Below are 17,666 nucleotides of genomic sequence, written 5' to 3'. Positions count from 1 at the left end.
ATGATTAATGCAAGTCCACTTTCAAATAACACTGTACCATTTCATAGATAGTGCAAAAATCTTATAAATACATATTCCTAAATCATCTCTTAATCCCTTGAATCACCATCATTTATTTCATGTATACAAAAGAACATATAAGCATGTATTTGCATATATATTTAAATATGCACATACTCATACTTAACCAAACACATTGTTGCTATGATTATTTTGAAAAACGTGTTACCAATTAGGGTCAGTTAAAAATATGAAAAATAAAAGTTTTATTTTACTTTCACTTATTCTTTCTCCAGTTCACTTTCTTTATGTAGACTAAAGTTTCTGATCTGTATCATTTTCCTATTCCCTGAAGAGCTTCTTAACATTTCTTTAAGGCAGTTATATTAGCAACAAGATCCCTCAATATTTGTTTGCCTAAAAGAGTCTTTATTTCTTTTTCACTTTTGAAGGATAATTTTACGAGGCACAGAAGTCTAGTTTGGCAGTCTTCTCCAATACTTTAAATATTTCTTTCTATCTTCTTGCTTGCATGGTTTCTGAAAAGTCAGTTGTAATTCTTATCTTTACTCCCTATGATAAGATGATTTTTTTTTCTTCTGCCTTCATCCACTAATTTTTTTATCTTTGATTCTTCTGCTGCTTTAATGTGACATGCTTAAATTCAGATTTTCTTTTCTTTGCATTTATCCTTCTCTGTGTTCACTGGGCTTCTTAGATCTGTGGTTTGATGTATGACATTAATTTGGGGATAATTGTTATTGCTTCCCATATTGCTTCTGTTCCTTTCTTCTTCTGGTAAATTTATTATGTATATATTGCACCTTTTATCATTGTTCTACAACACTTGGGTAGGTATTATGTTCCTTTTTCTTTTCCCCCTCTTTGCCTTTCAGTTTTAGAACTGGCTATTGCCATCCCCTCACATTCAGAGATTCTTTCCTCAGCTGTGTCCCCTACTAATGAGCTCATCAAAGGAATTCTTCATTTCTATCAGGGTCTCTTATCTCTAGAAATCCCATTTCTCTGCTTACATTGTCAATCTGTTCTTGGATGCTATCTATTCTCTTTTTTTTTTTTTTTCTTTTTTTTGCAGTGCTAGGGATCAAACCCAGGTTTCAGCCAAAAGGAAGGAAGGAAGGAAGGAAGGGAGGGAGGGAGGGAGAGAGGGAGGGAGGATGGACAGACTTGCTGAAAACATACAGTATGATCTGATTTTAGTGGTAAGTGAATTCCCAGTTAGTGGAAGTGTTTAGGCAGAGACTTAGCCACTGAACAAAGGAACATTGTAGGAATGTTTAGATGGGAGGTAAGATTAATAGTTTTTACTCTTTTTTGAAGAGCAGATCCTGTCCTTCAGATGAAAACCTACTGAAGGCCTCTAACCTGTTCTCCATTCTTGGAAATAACCTATAGAACTTTCCAGAGCAAAGCTTAAGAACACTGGATTAGAAGAAGACTGTATCCCCCTGATGCCAATTCATAATTATAGATAGCTTCAGTTACAGATGGATACTGGGCTTATACATTTTTGATACCTAAGAGAAGTATTAGAGAAAAATCTGATTTGTCATCTGAAATTTTTAAAGTAAAAATAAAAGTCTTCTATTATATATAGTTGGCCCTCCATATCTTTGAATTCTACATCCAGGGATTTGGCCAATCACTAATGAAAAATATTTGGGAAAAATGTATTTCTATTGAACATTTAGAGATCTTCTTCTCGTCATATTACTTAAACAATACAGTATAACAATTATTTACATAACATTTATATTGCATCAGGTATTATAAGTAATATAGAGATGATTTCAAGTACACAAAAGGATGTGTATAGGTATATGCAAACACTAAACCATTTTACACAAGGGACTTGAGGATCAGAAGATTTTGATATCTACAGGGGGTCCCAGAACCAATTCTCCATAGAAGCCAATGGACAACTGCATGTATCAGAGATGAATGTTGTCTATTTTAAGTGGACCAAATGCATTATTACCTCCAATGCAAATTTTGAGTCTGTTTCATGGTTTACATATTTTGAATAGTATCCATTATAATTGGTATCTATTGACAGTACAAAGAATCAGTAATAAGTAGTAATAAAAATGAATGATAGAGTACACATTTGGTGCCAAGCCTTGTTTCAGGTATTTTTTTGAAGAGACAAACAAAGTCTGGGGAGGAACAAAAACCAATCAGACCTGGATGTGGGTTCCAGACTTCAAAGAGTTTACAAACTGGCCAGAGTTACATATACATAAGTCAGTATAATTTAAAGCAGAAAAAGATAATCACTATCAAGTATGTGTTGAGTGAGTTCAAGGAAAGAAGAGATTTCCCATGGTGTGGGGATTAAAGAGGGCTACTTGGGGCAGTGGTATTTTCGAGGGCCTTGAAGGACAACTAGAGACAGAGATGAGAGCAAAAGGATTTCAAGCGAATGGGGGGATTATGAGAAAAGTTGCTGAAATGCAAACCTGAAATGCATGTACCAGGAGAGGTTGCACTGTTAGTCAGATGCCAGCTGGAAACAATTCACTGCAGATGGTGCTTGTGAAGTCACTTAACTGCAAGGACCACGTATAGCGATTGGGCAGGATTATAGGAACCAATGAGAGAGGTGGAGGCACCTAGCTACAAGCAACACTAAGGAGCCATCATCAAATGAAGGGCGAAGGGGAGCAATTCTGTTGAGGACCCTGTTGAGCATTGGAGCCCTGTAAGAGGAACTTTCTGGTAGGAGGTAAGGTCAGGGAAGCATGTGGCCATTGCCAGAGAAGAGGCACCAAAGCAGAGAGAAGGTAGGAAGAAATACCCTGACCTCTCTATTTGGTTCTGTTTTTTATGCTATGCATCATTGGCCGAACTCAAATTGCCAAAAAGCAAAGGATCATGGGTAACTAGGCTATGAGCATCAGCCTTCAGACAGGGTACAAAGCAGGTAGAAAAGCACGAGGAATACGTCTTAAGTGGGCAGTTGGTGAGGGATTAGAGAATAATCATGAAATGAAAGATTCGATATTTAGAGAAAACTTAAGTGCCACACTATGGAATTTGTAAATTATGTGATAGATAATATAAAGTCACTGATGCCTTTTCAATAAGAGCATGACAACAACATCTCCAGAAGTAGGCAGGCCAGGCAGGGCAGAGCTCCATGATGTTATCTGTGTTTATGTTTTGTCTTCCATCCTGTGTCCCAGTTCTTAGCATGTAGCTTTCATCTGTCTGATCACTTCATGGTTCAAATATGGCCGCACCTCTAGTTTTGTGCCCATGTACTAAACAAGAAGAAAATAACTAGGAAACCAACTTTTCCAGAAATCCCATGCAGATTTTCAGCACAGAGTCAACCCTAGCTCCAGATAAGGGAGGCTGTGAAAAAGCACTTTGCTACTCTGAATAAAATCATTTTGTTTTTTTAAGGAAAGAAGAAGAAAAGAAATATTGGGTAGCAGCTAGCAACAATTGATACAAAAGAAGAGAAAGTTTGATGAAAGAAAAGCACTGTAATTCTTAAGCATTTGGGCTTCTATTAATTCTAAATTTAAATGTCATTGCCACAAATGGAAAAGTTGAATGGAGGAGTTATTTGGGGGAAAGGAAGAGGATTTCTGAGATTTGAGATGCACTGAATTTCGAGTGACAGCAGCGTACAGCACATAATGACTAAGCCATGTTAGAAAACAGGAAAGATGGAAAGTAATGACAGAGAACTGAGTAGGGAGGCTTATTGGATTGCTCTTCTCTACACTTCACTTCTTTCCTTAGTAAATTATATACTCTTTCTGGTTGCCACTTCCAACCAAGTTTACTTACCAGGTCTATGAAAGCTGGGTTTGGTGACATTAATTTTTTGGACATGGGTTTGAGAACAGTAACATGTGCCAATTCCAGGCTACAGTGTTCCTGCTTGTTTTGGGAGAGTCTAAATTGTCCATGAGAAGAGCCATCTCAGTCCTAGGATCAAGACATGAAATAGGTCCCAGCCAAGCCCCATGGAACCACAGTCAACTTACAACTCCATGAGGGAGAAGTAGATACTGGTGGTTTAAGTCACTGAATTGTGCAGTTGTTTATTATGCAATCCTATTGGAGCAAAAGCCTAATTAATTCAGGTGGTCAACCTCAAGAACATATGGAAATCTTCACCCCCACAAGGATGACTATGATCAAAAAGATGGATAAAATAAGTGTTAACGAGGATACAGAAAAATTGGAACGTTCATGCATTGCTGGGAGTATTATAAAGCAATGCAGCATTTATGGCCCCATTCTCTCTTTTTCACTCTGTCCTCTTTTTGCCCTTCCATCTTCTGCCATGTGAGGATGAATTATACTTCCCCTCTGGAGGTGACAGTATTTAAGGCACTGTCTGGGAATCAGAGTCACAGAATCCACCAGCATCTTGATCTTGGACTTGCCAGCCTCCACCACTGTGAGTCAGTAAGTTTCTATTCATTATATACCTAGTCTGTGGTATTCTGTGATAGGAGCACAAAACAGACTAACAGATTTGCCTATGTAGAAATAAGGCAGATATTCATGACTTCATATCATAATCTAACTGCCGCAGTCCGGCTGGGCAAAATAACCGGGAGATGACAAGCAATTTGTGAAGGTTGAAGTGGGAACTGCTTTATTGCGGGGAAACTCAGCGGGAACTGAGTAGGAACTCAAGGTAGTGGGCACCCAAGGTAGCAGGAGCCTCCTTATTGCAAAACAGCAGAGGTATATATATATATATACCTAACTGATTACACACAGCTTGACTCAATTAGCATCATCCAGTTACAGCAATCAGTCAATAAAGAATCCCTACCATCTTAATGGCTCAGTGGCATTGCCTCACAAACCACTCCTCCTGGCAAACTGCCAGGCGCCATCTTGACTTGATATGTGGTCCCCAACATCTAACCCACCAATTTTTAAACCTTTTAATAAAATACTTCCTTTAATAATGTACACAAGCTATACTTGAATAAAATTTCACTGTAGAACATTCAAATAATTTAAAAATATTTAGAGTAAAAAAAGCAGGAAATAGTTCCTCTTTACCAGCTGTCCATCTCTATATATTATCCTCCCCAGAGGTAACTGCTGCAAATGATGTATATTCTTCTAGTTCTTTATTCAAATGTCTACATATGTATACAGGCACCTATACATTTTTACTTTAGAAATAAGACAATACTTTGTACATTATACTGAAACATGCTTTTAAAAAATCTGTCCTAAAGATCTTTCCATGCATATAGTATTTTATATATATATCTGTATAGTATTTCACAGTTTGCTTATATTTGACTAACTTTTCCCCTACTGAAGTATGTTACATTGTTCCAAATTTACCACTTTTACACAACAATGATAGGGGAGCTTTGGTGTATCTTTGAGCATGTGTGCAGGTATTTCTGCAGGATCATTTCTAAATGTACATTAGCCTTCTAAAATACCTGAGATAACTGTGACAAAATACTTGAGATAACCACCTTATAAGGAGGAAAGACATTTTGGCTCACACTTTCAGAGATTTCAGTCCACAGTCACTTGGCCCAGTAGCTTTGAGCCTGTATTAACAAAGTACATCATGGTGGGAGTGTGTGGTGGAGGAGGTCTATTCATCTCATGGTGACTGGGATGCATAGAGAAAGAGAGGAATGGGCCAAGGTCCCAATATCCCTGTCAAGGGCATGCCTCAAGGACCTAACTTCTTTCCCTTAGGCCCCATCTCTTAAAGAAGTGTCACCTCCCAGTAGTGCCACAGGCTGGCAAACAAATCTTTAACATATAGGCCTTTGGGTTACATTTAAGATTCAAACCATAACAAAAAGTTCCATTAGTTTTAACTAACTATAAGAGTAGTGTATTATTTTATGATAACCAGTGGAGCTATTGTTGGAGATATATAATAAGACTTTTGCAATCCAACACAAAGCATCAGGTGATGCTCCCAAATTTTAATGAAATCCTTAAGAAATGAAGTTAATACATCCACAGGAACTCATTTTCACAGACACCAACATCATGTTGCTTGGAAATTATCATGCAAGTTTACAATTTTAAGAGTTTCTAGGGCTTGGGTTTGTGGCTCAGTGGTAGAGTGCTCACCTAGCACATGTGAGGCCCTGGATTCGATCCTCAGCATCACATATAAATAAATAAATTAATTAATTAATTAAAGGTATCGTGTCCAACTACAACTAAAAAACAAATATTAAAAAAAGAGTTTCTAGTTCAATTTAATAATTAAAAAATGTAAATAATTCTAGTTAAATCTGCATAGTTGAAGGCATTGAGCATCTAAAGTCAAAGTCTCATCAATATTTTAAGAAATAAAACAAACCAGAACTCAAACACGTTCAAAGATATTTCATTCCAACTTCTTGTCAAAACCACTAATTCCTCCCTTGAGAATAGAATCTCTTTCTTTTTTTAATTCAGTACCCACATCCTTTCTATTGGTGCATTATAATTAGACATAATAGTGGGATTCATTATGCCATATTAGTACATGCACACAACATAATTTGATCGATCTTATTTCCCAGTAAATTCCTTTCCCCTTTTCCCTCCTGCTAATCTTTTGCTCTCTAGAGTCTCTGTCTTTTATCTTTATATTCCTTGAACCCTTGTATATGATTGAATAAATGTCTGATAAATGAATGGAAAAACAAAGATACCCTCTGAACCTGAGTGTCCCTATCCTTGAAAGGAGAGAGATTACATCATTTAATTAAAACTTTCTGCCCCTCAAAAGCAGTTCTGAATAAAAGGACAGGACTTTTTAAAAAGCAAACAACTTCTTGAAAATTAATAAATACATATCCTTTATAAAATTCTAAAATACTATAAAATAATTGTTAAAATGAAAAGAATCAAGCCCCCCCCCCCACACACACACACCTTCCCGGAACTCTAACTCTAATCCCATTCTTCAGAGGTAATTTTGTTAACAATTTCCAGTTGACTCTAAATGTTTTATGCCTTTTTAAGTCTGTATGTAGTGAATACCTCTTACTCTTTTTTTTTGGGCCACACAAGATCATCATTCTCCTGGTTTGGAGAATTCCGCCTCAATAGAGTAGTCCCCCTTTATCCATGGGAAACGCATTCCAAGACTCCCAGAAGATCCCTGAAACAGCGGAGTGTGCGAAATTCAATATATACTGTGGGCTTTTTCTATATATATACATACCTGTGATGAGGCTTAATGATACATTAGGCATAGTAAGTGATTAATAATAATAGCTAATAATAAAATAGAATAATTATAATAATCATCTAATTAAAGGTATTTAAAATTGATGAATTGTTTATTTCTAGAATTTTCTGTATAATACTTTCAGACCATGGTTGACTTTGGATAATGGACACTGTGGAAAATGAGACTGCAGAGAGTGGGGTAAGCACTATTAATAGAGCAGATCTTGCTTCATAATATAGAAGCTAAGAATGCTAGATATTCTCTTTCTCGGCATCTCTTGGAGTAGAGGTTCAAACATACATCCTGGCCTTCATCTCTTAGACCCCTGGACTTTAGAAGTTAGAGACACCAAGAGTAGGTGACAGGCAGGATCCATGCTAGGAAGAACAGGAGCCATGGCTGTTGTAGTAAGTTACTGAAAGCAACAGCAGTTAGTGGCACTGGCCTGAGATCTCCCTGCATCTTGCATTGGGCAGCTGCCTGGTGAGGTTTGGAACATTATGACTGCTGGTGTACCTCAAATCTGATTGTCCAAAGGAGAACATTGTGTTTGTGCTTTGCCAAGTTCTCTCTGGATCATTCTTTACTGTTTTCTGTGCTCCCCTTCTCCAGCATCCTGAGATACTTTCGCTTCCAAGATGACACCACCTATATCTTTTCCTCAAGGGCCACCCTCCAGCTTCTGGAGCTGGCTTTTGTTGGAATGCATGGAAAGCTGTAAGTCCTGAGAATTTGCCTCCAAGTTCAGCCATTAGCGGTGGCAAACAGGTGCAGAGTGGGAAAGAGCAACCTCATACCTTGGATTGGGGCAATGCTGAGGCCTAACTTCTGCTACAGAGTTCCACAGTGAGATTAGGCTGAAAATACCTTGCTTGCTGGTACCCTGCCTGGCCTTTCTCTCTTTCCCTGCTCTACTTTCCCAACTCCTTGCTAATTTGTCCTGACATCATTTAATAAACTGCTGGAGTACAAACCTTCCAGGATTTGCTTCTTTGTAATCTGACCTAAGACACCCAATTTGCAGGACATCTACACCAGTCAGATCCTTTTTTAGAAAAAAAAAAAAAAAAAGTCCCCCTTTTTGTCTAAATTAACATAGATTAAGATATGTGCACATGCGTATATTTGCACACAAAAGTTAACTGTACTTTAATAAAAAAACAGTCTCCCAATAATATTCTAGATTCTTATCTTTGCTCTTTTTTTTTATAGCCACTTTTTTGCCTTGATGTCCATTTTCAACATTTTAAAACTTTTCTTTCTTGCCCCCCTTCCTAATTGTTCCTTGAATTTCTTATCAATCTCATTAGGAGGGAACTGGTCCCAGACAACTTTAGGTGTAAACTATAATTGATAAAACAATCTGCATATCCTACATTCCCGAGAACTGGGTTGGGATCATGGGATGATCACCAGAGCAAATATGGCTAACAGAGGCCTCAAATTCTAGTACTTTTGTTTAATCTGTATTTTCACCACCCACCCCTGATTAAACAGGAAATGTGTACCTAGCTCATAGCTGTAGGTGACCATTTTGGGCCTAGTGGCAAGGAACCTGATGGGTCACTGTCAACACAATATCAATAGAAGAAAGAAAACAGAGACATTTTTGAACCCTGAATAAAGTCTAGTCTAAAGGGTTATTCAGTCATTTAACCCAAAATATTTCCTTTTTTATTTTCATTAAGAGTTTTGGATTAGGAGCTAGGGATTTAGCTCAGTTGGTAGAGGGCTTGCTTTGCATGCACAAGGCCCTGGGTTCAATCCTCAGCACAAAAAAAAAAAAAAAAAAAGAGAGAGAGAGAGAGAGTTTTGGATTAGGTTTTCTGTGACTTTCAACCTGTAGGTTTTTCATGAGGTAAAATGATTTAACATATAGAAAATACTTAGAACTGTGCCTGAATCCACTAGATTTTGGTAGCAGAAATAGTAAGTATGTCATATGTACTTCAAAAATGTTGAGTTTCTTTTGCTTGTATCTGGTGCTCACAGAAGCTTTATTTTATTCCCAATTTTTTTTTGTGATTCTAACCACTCATGAGTACCCCTATTACTTCTTCAGACCACTTTATACTTGTTCTGCATTATTAAGCTTTATGTTACTACAACAAAATAGCTGAGGGAATAGACTTATAAAGATAAAAGGGTTTTTTAGCTCATATTTCGGGGATTCAAATCCAAAATCAGGTGATCCCCACTGTTGGGAGTCACCCGGCTCCAAAGACTAACTTCCCTATCCTCTAAGAAGAGCAGTCCAATGGTGAGCCCTGCTGGCTCACATGATCCTTACCCACCAATCAGACTAGCCCTGCTGACTCACATGATCCTTACCCACCAATCAGAAAGCACTCCATGCCAACTGTCAAATTATTAAACTGTTAAACTGTCATAACTGTAAAACCACCCCAGGCTCTATAAATATGCAGAGCTGTTCCTCAATAAATGGGCATTTTCTCCAACCCACAAGCCTTGTTTGTTCTTTCACCAACAGTTTGGCCTCTGATACAAAGTGGAGGATGGTGGTGGTAGGAGTACATGTTGAAGTAAGTGGTCAAATCGTGAATTAAGAAGCAGAAAATAAGGGAGCACCAGGTGAGTTCCATAGGAAGATACACCCCAGTGATTTAAGAATCTCCCACTAGGCCCCTCCTCTTAGAGTTCCACAGTACCTCCCAACACCACCACTCTGGGGACCAAGCCTTTTACATGTGGACCTTTGGAGGACATTCCTCTGAACCAGTCAGAGCATGTCATCTTGTTCACGCCACCACTTTCTTTCCTTTCTCCAAGTTCAAAATTGTATGGGGACATAGAATATACAATCAGGGAGAGAAAATCTGGATGGTGGTAATCATGATTTCCCATCTTTCTTTAAGTAGATCTTTTCTTATCGTTGATCTAATTTATCTTTCTTCTTGGTTGGTGCTCTGAGTCATGACACTATATGGCCTTTGTTGTTAATAAGCAAACAGAATCTGAAGTTGAAGTCCTGTCTTCCCACTGACTATACAGAATTTGCATCTAGCAGAAAGCTCAACTGCAGGGCTGGGATTGTGGCTCAGCGGTAGAGCGCTCGCCTAGCATGAGCAGGGCCCTGGGTTTGATCCTCAGCACCACATAAAAGTAGATGAATGGAATAAAGGTATTGTGTCCAACTGCAACTAAAAAAATAATTTTTAAAAATTAAAAAAAAAAGAAAGATCGATTGCTCTTCCTCTTGATTCAGTCCTTTACCAATGGTTCTAAACTATTTTACACTTTTCCAATATTTTCCTTTCCACATAAATCTTTTAAATCCATCAAATATTTTTAATATGTAAGATTCCTCTGGTGTTCAGATGAAGAATCATGTAGTACAAGGGAAAAAATGCTCTTGAGAAGTTTGGATGAGTTCACAGTACAGCAAGTGAATTTTTAGTGACTTCTCATCAGAACTTCAGGATAGAATGTTTTTGTAGTGCAGTCTTGGCCTTAAAATGTGCATTTCTTCAAACTCTCATTACCAGGAGATGTCATAAGATCACATTAATATCAATACAATATCATGTCATCTTATAAATACAATTCAATCTCTTACTCATCTGTCTTCCCTTGGAACACATAATATATACAAGATTATTTTTGTGTGTGTATATGTTTTTTTGTTTTGTTTTGTTTTGGTACCAGAGATTGAACCCAGGTGCACTCAACCACTAAGCCACAGCCACAGCCCTTTATATATATATATTTTAATTTAGAGACAGGGTCTCACTGAGTTGCTTAGGGTCTCACTTAGTTGCTGAGGCTGGCTTTGAAATTGAGATCCTCCTGCCTCAGCCTCCTGAGCCACTGGGGTTACAGGCCTGCACCATTGCATCCTGCTATACACAGATATTTTAACTGGGAGTATTCAGGCCTACATTTGAACACAGGGTACAGATAGAAAAATGATTCCAAAGATTTTTTTTTTTTTTCGTAAAGCACTAATGATATGTGAATCAGATCTATTTTTTCCTGCTTATGTCATTATTTAATGTCCATCTTCCAACTTTTAATCCAATTGTCATTTATTTGTTCATATAGGAGCCAACAACACTTGTAGATTCTCTGCTGTGCACACAGAGCTGTGCTGGGTGCTGATAAAAAGGGAGGAGGATGAGAGTGACCAAGACCCTTGGCTTATGGGGCGTGCAGCGGAGTAGGGCAGCACCCACCATGAAATTCACCCTGAGATTAATGGAAAGGCAGGCAGCATGGGGCAGGGAGAGGGACGGAGTGAGGCTAAACAGGGGAATGGTCAGTCAGAGGGGGAAGAGGGAAGGAGTGAGGCAGCCATGGGACGTCCGTGATTTCATCCGTGAGAAAGCAGCAGCAGGACATGAGGGCAAGGAATTGGAGTGGCCCAGGGGGCTCCTGAAGGCCAATGCAGGCTTCTGATGTATACTATGGTTCAGCTGTGATTCCAGTGTACCCCAAGAGTCCATTATGAGGGGAGGCTTCTCCCCAAGATGGTGCTACTGGGAGGTGATGGGACTTTTTGCAGAGTGGCCCCAGCGACAAGTCCTTGGGTCAGTTGAGGGCACACTCTTGGAAGGTAGTTCTCCTGTGACTCCGTAAGTCCTCTGAAAGAGGTCGTGGTAAAAGGAGCAAGTCAGGACCAGTCGGCTGTCTGCTCCCCGGCTTCAGCCATGACTGTTTATCCCAACAGGCACTCGCACATGTTCGGCTGACTACCATTTTTGTGATCTGAGTCCTCACTAGAAATGAGCTGATAAAAGCCCCCTGCCCTTGAGCCTCCCAAACTGTGAGCCCTCTTTTTCGTAAGCAGTCTATGTCAGATATTGCATTATGGTGACAAAAGGCTGACTAATACAGTGATGCACAAAAGCTGAAGGTTATTTGTAAGGACTCAAAAGATTAAATCTGGGTTTGGGGATTTTAGTGTCAATTGCACAGAATGAAATAGGAAATATACCAACTAGAGGCGTTATTATTGGTGATGTTTTGTCATATATTTAATTTTCCTTAAACATATACAGTTTTCACCAACCTTGGTGTGCCACTAAATGCCACTTTTTGTATAAATATGGGGGCTTACAACCAATGAAGAGTTGAGGCGAAGCCAGGCAGTGTGATCCTGTAACCACTGGGAGGCTGAGGCAGGAGGATCACTTGAGCCCAGGAATTCAAAACAGACTGGACAACACAGTGAGATCCTGTTTCAAAAGCAAAATAAAACAGAGAGAGAGAGAGAGAGAGAGAGAGAGAGAGAGAGAATGAGAATGAATATGAATCTAATGCCTGAAGCCCAAGTCAATAACAGAAAAAAAAGCCTTTCTGTAGAACCCAGAGTCGGAGATTTGCTGAAAATGCTTAAGATGACTCCACAAGGAGCAGGCTTTCACCACTCCTGGGACATTGTGGATGAAGATGGCAAATTGGATCCACCATTCTTTTAATCCCATCAAGTTGCACCATATGTTTATAAATAATGTTTTTGTTATGACCCTAATCGAGGGAGATTTAGTACTGTAACTAGCCTATTTCTGACTCACCATTGTCTAAGATCTTGCATTCTTTTAAAAGTTGAAACAGAAAACTGGAGTAAATTACACATATCTGCTGCCCAAAGGATTTATATTTTCCTTTTGTTTGTTCTTTAATACCATCATTCTATTCATCTGCAGGCTGTTCAATTGCAGGACACAGTGGCATAGAGCCAGATATCCTGTCCTGTGGTTCCCCCTCCCACCTCCTGAGATGAAGAGGGAAAGGGGGGAGTGGTGGGAGAAGAGGAAAAAAGCAAGGCAAGCTCTGCCTTACAGAAGATCTGACCCGAAAATAAAAGACAATTAAGTTAGCATAAATCCAACTACAAAGAAAATTTCTGATTATTCAAAAGTTTTCGGTGTCACATCTAGAGACAGCACAAGTTTCAACAGCACCTTGAAGTGCTTAGTGATGGCATTAAATCTCAGCCTGACATGCAGATCGAGGGGCCCACAGGTCTTGCTACCCAGGGCCAGGTCTGAGTTGCAGTGTGTGAGGACGCTCTTGCTCTGCTCTAAAGAGGCTGGGCTGCCAGCTCTCTTGCCACGGACTCCTCAGGGCTCCTCTGTCTTAACATCAGTCCACTGTGCCCGGGCGTTTATACTTCTGTAGTCAACTAAAGGCAGCAGGTAAGTTCCAATTAAACAATTTGCTAGTATATGTTCTTTTATGAGCATTGCACAGGGTAATTTGATTTTTCTACTTAGCACAGTATATTCCACATTTCAGATGTCAGTAGGGCTCTCCTTCCTCACCCACCCCCACTCTGTTTTCCTCTCTTTTCTCATTGTGCCATTCTTAATTCTTTCCTGTCTTTTTTCAAAGAAGCCATAAGTCATTTCTTATTATACAAGTTAAGAGGAATTAAAAGAGGAGTTGTATTATGCTCAGGAAAAGAAAAATGTGCCACCTTAATGAAATGGTAGGTGCTGCCATCTGATTTTCCTTTGTCACAGAAAATATGGGTTTGTCTCAATTAGGTTTTTCTTCTAGGTGGTTGGTGTCGGTGTTCCTGCTCAAGGAAGTCTGTAGTTTGATGGGAAAAGGAAAAAACAGGCTAGTTATTCTCAACACTGATATTTTCAAGCAAACCATGGGGCTTTTCCTTGGCCATATGCTTCCACCTACTGCAGCCAGCAAATGGCTACGTGGGTACCCATCTCCATGAGGGAAGCAGCTGGTGAAGCATCCATGGTTCTGCCTTCTGTAGCTGACAAAATCTGGGACAAAAGAACTGTCCCAAGAGCCATGCATGAGGCTCACACTGTAGATCAGTTTCCTAGGGCTGACATCACATATCACCCTAAACTGGGTGGCTTAAAGCAATAGAAATCTAGTCTCTGATGGTTCTGGAGGCCAGAAGTCTGAAATCAAGACATCTGTAGGGCAAACTTCTTTTGAAGGCTCTATGGGAGAATCTATTCTGTGCCCCTCTCCTGCCGGTGACTGCAATCCCCATCAATGCTCCGCTTGTAGCTCCTCACTCCAGTCTTTGTCTCCATATTCACGTGGCTTTTGTGTCTGTGTGTCAAGTGTCCCTCTCCTTTCCTTTATAAAGACACCAGTCATTATATTTAGGGTTCACCCTGACGCAGGCTAATTCATCTCATAATCCTTAACTTAATTACGTCTGCAATGAGCCTATTTCCAGATAAGGACACCCTCGCAGATGTTAGGGTTAGGACTTGTACATATTTTGGGGGGGCATGCAATTCAACTCACTACACACTGCTACTTTAATACCAAAAATTCAGATTCAAACATGTAAAGCTACTCCAAAACTGAATCAACCTTTAGGTCAAAGGAAACGGAATCTTGAGTTCTAGGATTAATCTGAGATTTGTTACAATAGAAGAGAACATACACTCCTTTTGCCCTCAGTCTGTTTGTCTAGGATGATTTCTGTTGCATTGCTTTCTTTAAGCACTGAAGTCATGTTTACCGTCATCTAAGGAAACCAAATGGAGGACCCAATGCTGCTAAGTTGCTTCCAAAACAATTTACTAACATGTGTAAAATAACTGTACAGAGAAAAAACATGCTTCATTAGGATAATTTTAGGGTTAAGAACCATGCTCTATTAGCTGAGGCTCCGTCTCAAAAGACACAATTCCAAGGAAAATCAAGATGCTTATTGATTAAGTCCATTTAGCAGTCTTAATATACTAAAGTCAAATAGTCAGTTTGAAAAAACAGTCAACTCCACTGTCTTAATTCTAAACTAAAAACAAATGGTAGTTTTCATTTAAACATCAGAAAGTCCCTGATGAACCATAACTTTTTCATGCTTCTAATGTTATAATCATGTTCTTCCCCTGCCATAGGATAGGGAAAACATGAGTGAGCAGCTTTAATAAATATGCATTTGCATGAGCACACCAGCCAGCACAAATTAGAGATTGCTAACAACTCTTTCTTTACACACTATTTTGTTGACATTTCTATATATTCACAGTATGGAATGCATTTGATGTTATCTGGAGTGCAAACCCATATCTACCTATATAATTTGACATCTCAACTATTGACTTTATAGGAAAAGAGATCCTCTGAAATGCAAATACTTAAAGAAGAACTCAGGGAGTAGTACATCTTGTCAACAGTGAGATCAATGGAGACATTGGGCAACCATACCAAGTTCATAGGGCAAGTAATATCAATAGGACCTTAACTTGACATTTAATTCTAGATGACCACATTCAAATATCAGTACAACTATGCATGCCACGAAGGTGCTTTTTATACCATCTGCTATTTCAGATGACCCATGCCTCTAGATTCTCCCAACAGTGTGAATCATGAAGAGCTGACTTTGTTTACATTTATCTCTAGGGACATTTTGACCTGAAACCATTAGCCAAAATGTGGTTAAATTTGATACTGTGAGGTAATTTCCATGTAAAGATGACTTTTTAAGACAAACTTGTGCTCAGATTTTGACAGCAGTTTGACAGAACAGATCATCATTTGTCATTATGTTGACCTGATTTCAACTGGAAAAATGTGGTTCTTGTCCAAGCATGGCGGTACACGCCTGCAATCCTAGCTACTTGGGAAGATAAGGCAGAAGAATCCTAAAGTTTGAGACCAGCTTAGACAACTTAGTGACATCCCATCTCAAAATAAAAAGGGCTGGGATATAACTCAGTGGTGGAGTGCTCCTGGGTTCATTTTCCAAGGGAAGGGAAGGAGGAGAGAGAAAATAGAGACGGGGAAGGGAAGGGAAAATCAAAACTTCATTTGACTCCTGTGTAGACGGATTCAGAGTTACGCACATATGCATTATCAGAAAAACAAAATGGAAACATGTGATGCTTGGTTGTATTAATGAATCTAGGCATTATACGTGTAAAATATAAACCTTAACTAAAGTATGCTTATCATGTTTGATTTATGCATATTCCCATGGGAAGCAGAAGAGCTTATGCCTTTGTTAAAAAATTGAAGTATAGGGTCTGAAGGTAACATAATATTCATCTTATAGTTTTGTTTTGTTTTTTTTTATTTAACATGTAAGACAAATGTCAGATGTGCTTGGCTCGTTAGCAATAGTTAGTTTTAATCAGAATTAATATTCTACCACATTTTCTTTGGAAATAGCAACATTGATGTTATGTGAAATACAAACTAAGGATTAAATAGTCACATTTTTCAGGTTTTTTTTAACTATGATATCTTCATTCTTTAAAATTTTATGTTACTTCAACTAAAAGAATAAAATGCTTCCACAGTTCATTTCAAGATAGTATATTACTCCATTACAGCAAATGAAGTACAACTTGGACTTAGGAATTATACTATAAAAAGCAATCTTTTTGCATGTGTGCTTTATGTTTTGATGAAGGCTTTTTGATAGGTCTTGGGCTACTCAAAAGTTATTAAGGCATATTTTCCAAGGAAGTGGCAAAATCTTAATACATAGATGTAGATGCAGACATAGATATTAATATATTTCAGGGCATTATTTAGATCTTGAAAGTAAATATCCTCAGCAGCAAAGAGAAAATTACAAATGTATAATTCTAAAAAATTAAATAAACTTTATTTAAAAAGAAAAGTTGGTTCTTACTTTCTGTATTTTATTTTATTTTTGGCACCAGGGATTTAACCCAGGGGTGCTTAACCACTGAGCCATATTACCAGCCCTTTTAGAAAGTTTTATTTTGACACAGGGTTTCACTAAGCTGCTTAGGGTCTCTCTAGGTTGCAGAGGCTGGCTTTGAACTTGACAATCCTCCTGCCTCAGCCTCCAGGGCCGCTAGGACTACACATGTGTGCCACCACAACCAGCTTGACTTTCTATATTTTAAGAAGTCAGAATGACAGTTCTGTGCATTATATACCTCACTCAGCCTAATCATGTCTCTCTGACTTCTATCTATTTACTTTGTCACTAAAACATGTTAAAATGGGTTTCATATATAATTTTATGAAACATTTCATGAATATATATTCTTTAATTTTGAGGAAGCCCAAACTAAATCTTTAAATCAATCAACTTGGGAATTTTGATAGAAAAAAGCTGAGGGATGGGTATCAAATTATGAGTAACTGGATGGAAACAGACAACCCTGGTCTATATTATGTTCTCAAATTTTATTCATATTTGCCATGTGCCAAAAATACATGATAAATTCATCAATCCTTTGATGCAGATACTTTGCACTTTGAAGCAAACATACAATCCCCCTGAAGTACAAAGAAGTTAAATTGCCCAACATCACATCACATCTCAAGTACAGGGTGGAATCTGCCTTCTAAAATACAGTCTGTGTTGTCTCGTGGAAGGTGACTCAAATCACTTATTTTGTGTTCTGTTAGTATCACCTGCCTTCTTAAATAGTACTTATTCTGTTTTTCATATTTAGATGAACCAAGTAATTTTCTCTCTTGCTTAAATAGAAAGGCACACAGGGAAAAATGTGAA

This window comes from Callospermophilus lateralis, chromosome 4 (assembly GCF_048772815.1).
Source record: "Callospermophilus lateralis isolate mCalLat2 chromosome 4, mCalLat2.hap1, whole genome shotgun sequence".
NCBI lineage: Eukaryota > Metazoa > Chordata > Mammalia > Rodentia > Sciuridae > Callospermophilus > Callospermophilus lateralis.
Note: the sequence above shows the minus strand (reverse complement) of the source record.